Raw genomic sequence first — 6,212 nt, 5'->3', positions numbered from 1 at the left:
AAAGAACAGTAAATAGTCTGGCTGCATTCCATGCACTGACATATTTGGGGATCATATAACAGTGATCCCAAATTAGGTATTATTTCCCATGACCTTTTCCCCTACTAGATTGGCCACAGGAACGAACCACATCCACACCCACTGGAAGTCAGAGAAACTATTCTCAAGATGCTGACACGCTTCAGAGCAGATGTAATTTAGCAACTGTGCAAGGACATTGAGCAATAAAACTCTGCATGGAGCCCGTGCCACTCCTCAGTGGTAAAATTCTGCTGTCCTAGTAAAATTTTTCTCCTCCTGCTGTTGAGCGGGAAAAGAAAAGCAGTGGAGGTGGGAAGTGGAAGGGTACACAGAACCCAGCATGCCAGCACAGGGCACCAGCAGTCTACGTGTAATGGGAAATGTGGTCCACAGCATCACTGCATCACAATATCTTTTTACAAGGAACAAGTGCCCCACTGCCATGGGCTGGCCCTCAGCCATAAAGGCTTTCAACTTCAAAGTTCCACAGCTAGTTTCTTATAGTTTTCTTCTTCTGAAATCCAAACTTTGGCCCATCCTGTCTGCTGGTCTTGCATTGCCCCAAATCATGCTGCTACTGCTGAGAACATTTCCCTCAAGGGTCCAGGCCCCTCTTTCTGATGTTCTAAAGATAATAAAAAAAGGTCTTTGTGGATTTTTAATTCTGCTAGGAAAAAAAAAAAATGTTTGCCCTTGAAAACATCTGCAACAAACCATCCCACACGGTAAGCCAAATGCCCTTTGTCTGACTAAGTGGGCAGCAGTCTGCCTCCTACAGCTCTTAATGCAAAACAGCTAGTCCACAGGTGATTCATCTTCAGGAGCCCTCTTCTCTCCCCCCTAGATCAATGGCCTTCCCTAGAAACCATCCCAATCCACACAGCAGAGGGAACCTGGGAAAACCCACCCGCACTGCCGGGTCCTGCCCCAGCAGAGCAACACCGCCGGGACACACACAGCTTCAAGCTGCCACTCTGGCACCTCAAGCTTCTTGCCTCGTTTTCAAATATTGTCTCCCTGGGACAGTCCTCTGGCTTGGTTGACAGACATTATCACCACCAAGGACTTTGCTTGATGAGTTTAGTTAAATTGGTTACTTAGGTTAGCTTAACATTCACTTAAAACTGAGAACTCACAACTGGAAGTGAAACCTCTGAATATGTAATTCTCATCCAGAACTAGCAGGGAAATGCTGATATCAATGGAGAGGCATGGCTCCTCTGTTGCCAGGACTGCAAGATGCAGCCTACTGCAGCAGAAGGCAAGCACTTCAAGAGATGATTCTGGGATGAATTTCCCCTTGGAGCCCTAAAAATCCATTCTGTTTTGCAGTACTGTACACAGAATTTCTGGGCCTTATTTGCACTTACCTCCACCTACCATTCATCACTCAGTTCCCCTCTGTTCCATCTTCCTGGTCCAACTCTCCATTCTCTTTTTTCCCCCCCTCCCCCAGGAACCAAACAAGGATCCAAAATGCATACTCGAAGAGCACTGAATCCCCCAATGAAGGGGAATCGCAAACAAGCACAACTGGATATAATAGAAGAGGAAAACATAGTCTAAATGGGAAAGAAACTTGAGATTTATAAGGCTAGGAATGCATTTTTTTAAAGTAGAGAGACATAGTTTGTCTCTCTAACTGCTAGAAAAAATGGACGTTTTGGGACTCATGGGTGCATCCAATAGGGATGAAGCAGAAGCTGCATTATACCCAAGTTTTATATTTGGGTCATACACAACTTGACAAAGTAGAAACTTAAGGTATGTCCTTGGGTATAGGATACATTTATTTCTCCCATGACTGCACTAGTTAAGCCACAGTGGCCCATATGGTGCCCCATGGTCAACTCACCACCTTTCAAGGAGGAAAGTCCCCTGGAGGTCAACCCTAAGGCAAAGCTCCTCAGAATTCTGTTCACATGCTATACTGGTTTTGGCTGGGATAGAGTTAATTTTCTTCATAGTAGCTACTATGGGGCTATGTTTTGGATTTGTGCTGAAAACAGTGTTGATAATACAGGGATGTTTTAGTTATTGCTGAGCAGTGCTTACACAGAGTCAAGGTCTTTTCTGCTCCTCACACCACTCCCCCAGTGAGTAGGCTGGGGGTGCACAAGAAGTTGGGAGGGGACACAGCTGGGACAGCTGACCCCAAGTGACCAAAGGGATATTCCACACTGTACGATGTCATGCTCAGCATATAAAGCTGGGGGAAGAAGAAGGAAGGGGGGGATGTTTGGAGTGATGGCATTTGTCTTCCCAAGTAACCATTACACGTGATGGAGTCCTGCTTTCCTGGAGATGGCTGATGGGGAGTGGTGAATGAATTCCTTGTTTTGCTTTGCTTGTGTGCGCAGCTTTTGCTTTACCTATTAAACTGTCTTTATCTCAATCCACAAGTTTTCTCACTTTTACTGTTCTGATTCTTTCCCCATCTCATCCCATCAGGGGGGATTGAGTGAGCAGCTGTGTGGTGCTTAGCTGCTGGATGGAGTTAAACCTTGACACATGCTGATTAGGGTCCATAGAAATGTTTCATGTCCTTGTACCTATGCTACAGTCCAAACTGCACCCAGAGACAGCAGAAGCACACAAGCTCACCTCCCCTTTGCTGCTTTGGGTTTACTAAATTAACCTGCTACTGCTTGAAGAGCATTGCGTTCCAGCAGCAGCATGCCACATAGGGGGTACATCATCTCCTTGCAGTCTGCCAGGTTTTATCAGCTCCTGGTTTTAAGACATAAATACAAGTCTGCTCAAAAGACAACCATGGTGCCTGTTGGCGTTCCTGCTGTCCCTAGCTTTCGCTGCAATCCTGCTCCTGGAAGCCAGTGCTCACAACTCTGCCTGTGGACCTCCATATGAAGTTGGCTCTTGGGCACCAACGAAAGCTCTTTCAACTCATGTGGAAGAGCTTTCACAGTGTAATCTATTAGAGAGTGTTCCCAACAGCTGCACAGCCAATGATGAAGTGAGGACAGTGTAATTTTTCAACCAGCACAACTAGATCCAGGACAGGGTGTCTGCAAACAACTGAAAGCTAGCCTGTGCATGCCAGCACAACGCAAAGCTGCCTTGACAACTGTGGCTTGAGTTTGATGCCCAAAAACCACTAAATCAGTTCTACACCAGCACACAAGCTCTGATCTCATTTACTCTGGGATAAATGAGGAGCAAAATCTCCTGCAGGCACTGCTTCCATAGGTTGAAGCTAGTATAAAGACAAGGAGAGTCAGGACCAAGGAATCAACTGGGATGCGTCCTGTGTACTTAGCAGCAGCTTCTACTCACTGTGAGTTTCTGTTATTAGCAACAATCAAGTCACAACATCTGCATGAGCTGGGACTCCAGGGTGGCAGAGGGCAGGCTTGCTTCTGGGAATACAGTCAGCATTTCCTGGACTCAAGTGGTCGTCAGCCAGAAGTAACTTTGCATCTCGAGTGAGCTTCTGCTCTCTGCTATTGAAAACTGCCTGGGTTTGTTTTCACTGCAAGGTAAGACCGGACACAAATTTTTCACAGAAAAAAATGTTTATTCTTCTTCAGTTATTGTGCAGGAGACATTTGGAGAGAGGGATATGGGGAATGGCACTGCAGATGTTGTCCCCAAAACTGGCAGGAAGTCAGGTCAATTTATTCTCCCAAATGTCTGGCTTCACATAAAAAACAAAGAATCAATAACACCAATAAAAATAAGGCCCTGAGCTTCACTCTTGCTCTGAAAACTATGAAGTCTATACTTCTACCAGTGGGTAGCAGTTTCTCAGGCACAGCAGACACTGTGCAAAATGAGTGGGTGAAAGCAGGCAGTGAGACACTGTAGTCTTGGTCTTACGTCAGCCTGCCATGTAAGTGGGGTTTTCTACTTCTGATAAAGCTCCAAAATTCCATGCATTATCCTGAAGTTTTCCGGCAACTGTGGTTAATCAACCACAACCGCTTACTATTTTTGAAGGCCATCGCTTTTTGCTTTGGAAACAAAGTTGATGATATCAGGTGTCAAGGAATTTTCAAAACCACACCCTATGTGAGACTTTTGCATGCTGTTTAGTATTGAATTGCACAGGAAGAATGCAGTGTATTAGATAAACTGGTATAGCTTCTGGGATGAACCTCAGCCAGCACCTCCAAACAATCCTTTTTTTGGACCTTTAACACAGAAAGCAAGCCTTTGCCCAAGCAGGAAAACAAACTACAGGTTTACCCTTACCACAATACACATGACAAAGGACATCTTTATGTGGAAACTTGTTAAAAAGTTACTAAGAAGCAGACAGCATCATCCTGATAAGCCTGTTGTAGGTGCAATGGAGAAGGACACTTGGTTCAGGAGCTGTGACTTAAATATATATATATAAAAAAATAAATAAATCACTTTGGGTTAAAGATTATTTTGGGGATCAATTACTGACTTTTAAGGTTAAATAAAAAGTGTAGGTATATATTACAAAAAGATATAGCAAAGTTTTTTACATCTTAAGAAACTTTTTTTTAATAAATTATGAGCAAGTATTTACAGATAGCAGTAAAGGTAAGATGGTCTAGCTCTAACAAAAGGTCCTGTTGAACACTCATACAGTGCAGCTGCAAAGAGCAGAACTAGTTGTGTGAGTAGAAGTAAACTGCAAATGGTATGTGTAGCAATAAGGAAAGATCTCAAGTTTTCTGTAGGGTCTCTTATTTCCTACAACAGGACAGGGCATGGGCATAAGTTACCTGTAATCCTCCTCATACTGTTAGTAACTAGGTTTCAGTACCAGAAAAAACACACAGGAGCAGCTTACATGTCCTATGGAGCTGCCTAATGTAAAATCTTTGTCAATGGGCTGGCCAACCTCATGAGGAAAGCTCAGAAGTAGGCATGATGGGAAGGGAGATCACAACCCACAGTTAAGTAGTGGTTGACAGGGGTCCAAAGTAAAGGGCGATAGGAACAAAACAGAAGAAAAAAAAAATTGGCAGAAGGAGGCATGAAGGTACATGCACAAATACATGCACCATGGAAAGCAAGCACGAAGAATTATAGCTATCCATAGAAGAACCACAACATTGTCGAAATAACCGAGACATGGAGAGCCAGCTTGCAGGACTGGAGCACTGCAATGGATGTGTAGAAGCTCTACAGGAAAGTCATGGACAGAGGAGGATAAGAAGGGCTGCCCTCTCAGTAGAAGAGTGGCTTGAATGTTTGGAGCTCTGATACAGAGCAGGTGACAGGCTGGCTGAGAGCTTGTGGGTCAGAACCCCAGGAAAGGCCAGTAGGGATGACTATGTGGTTAGAGCATGCTACAGGCCACCAGATCAGGATAAGGAGGGAGGTAAAGGCTTCTCTAGAAGCTCTAAACAGGAAGTCTCTTGACTCACAGACTCTGGCACACATGGGGGAACTTCTGACATCTGCTGGAAAGGCAACACAGCAATTCAAGCAGTCAGGAAGATTTCTGGGCAATGTCAGGGACAACTTCTTCACACAGGCTACCAGATGCATCAGCAAGGGCTTATGTGCAGCAGCTCTCTGCTGCTCACTAACAGAGAAGGGCTGGATGGGGATGTGGTCACGAATGGCTGCCTTGGCTGTAGTGACCAAGCTCCAAGTCCTGAGAGGAGTGAGGAAGGGAAGCGTCAGAGTCCAGGCCCTGCGCTTTCAGAGAACAAATTTCCACTTATTCAGCAAAATGGCAGGCAGGATCTCATGGGAGACAGTTCCGAAGAGCAAAGGAGCTCAAGAGAGCCATCAGGCCCTTAAGGAGGACTTTCTCCAGGCGTGAACACAGGCCATCCCGATGGTCAGGAAAACAGGCAGGCAAATTAGAAGATCAGCTTGGCTAAGCAGGGAGCTCCTGACGGGGCTCCAGTGCAAGAATTGCTTATACTGTATGTGGAGGCAGGGATAGGCTAGAATGGAGGAATTCAGGAACACTGCCTGGGCAGGTAAGGATGGTGTCAGGAAAGCCAAGGCTCAGCTACATTTAGACTAACCTAATACGGACATTGATGTCCTTATTAACTTTTATGTCCTAATAAGGGCAACAAGAGCTGCATCTGCTGCTACTTGAACTATAAAGGAATAAAGGAGGAAAATACAGGCCCATTCCTGAATTGCGGGGGTGATTTAAGGATATCAGACAGAGAAGGCTTAGTTATTTGATGTGTTCCTTGCCTCAGTCTTCATAACCAAGTTCTCACAGG

This window comes from Phaethon aethereus (assembly GCF_964289735.1).
Source record: "Phaethon aethereus genome assembly, chromosome: 1".
Classification (NCBI taxonomy): domain Eukaryota; kingdom Metazoa; phylum Chordata; class Aves; order Phaethontiformes; family Phaethontidae; genus Phaethon; species Phaethon aethereus.
Note: the sequence above shows the minus strand (reverse complement) of the source record.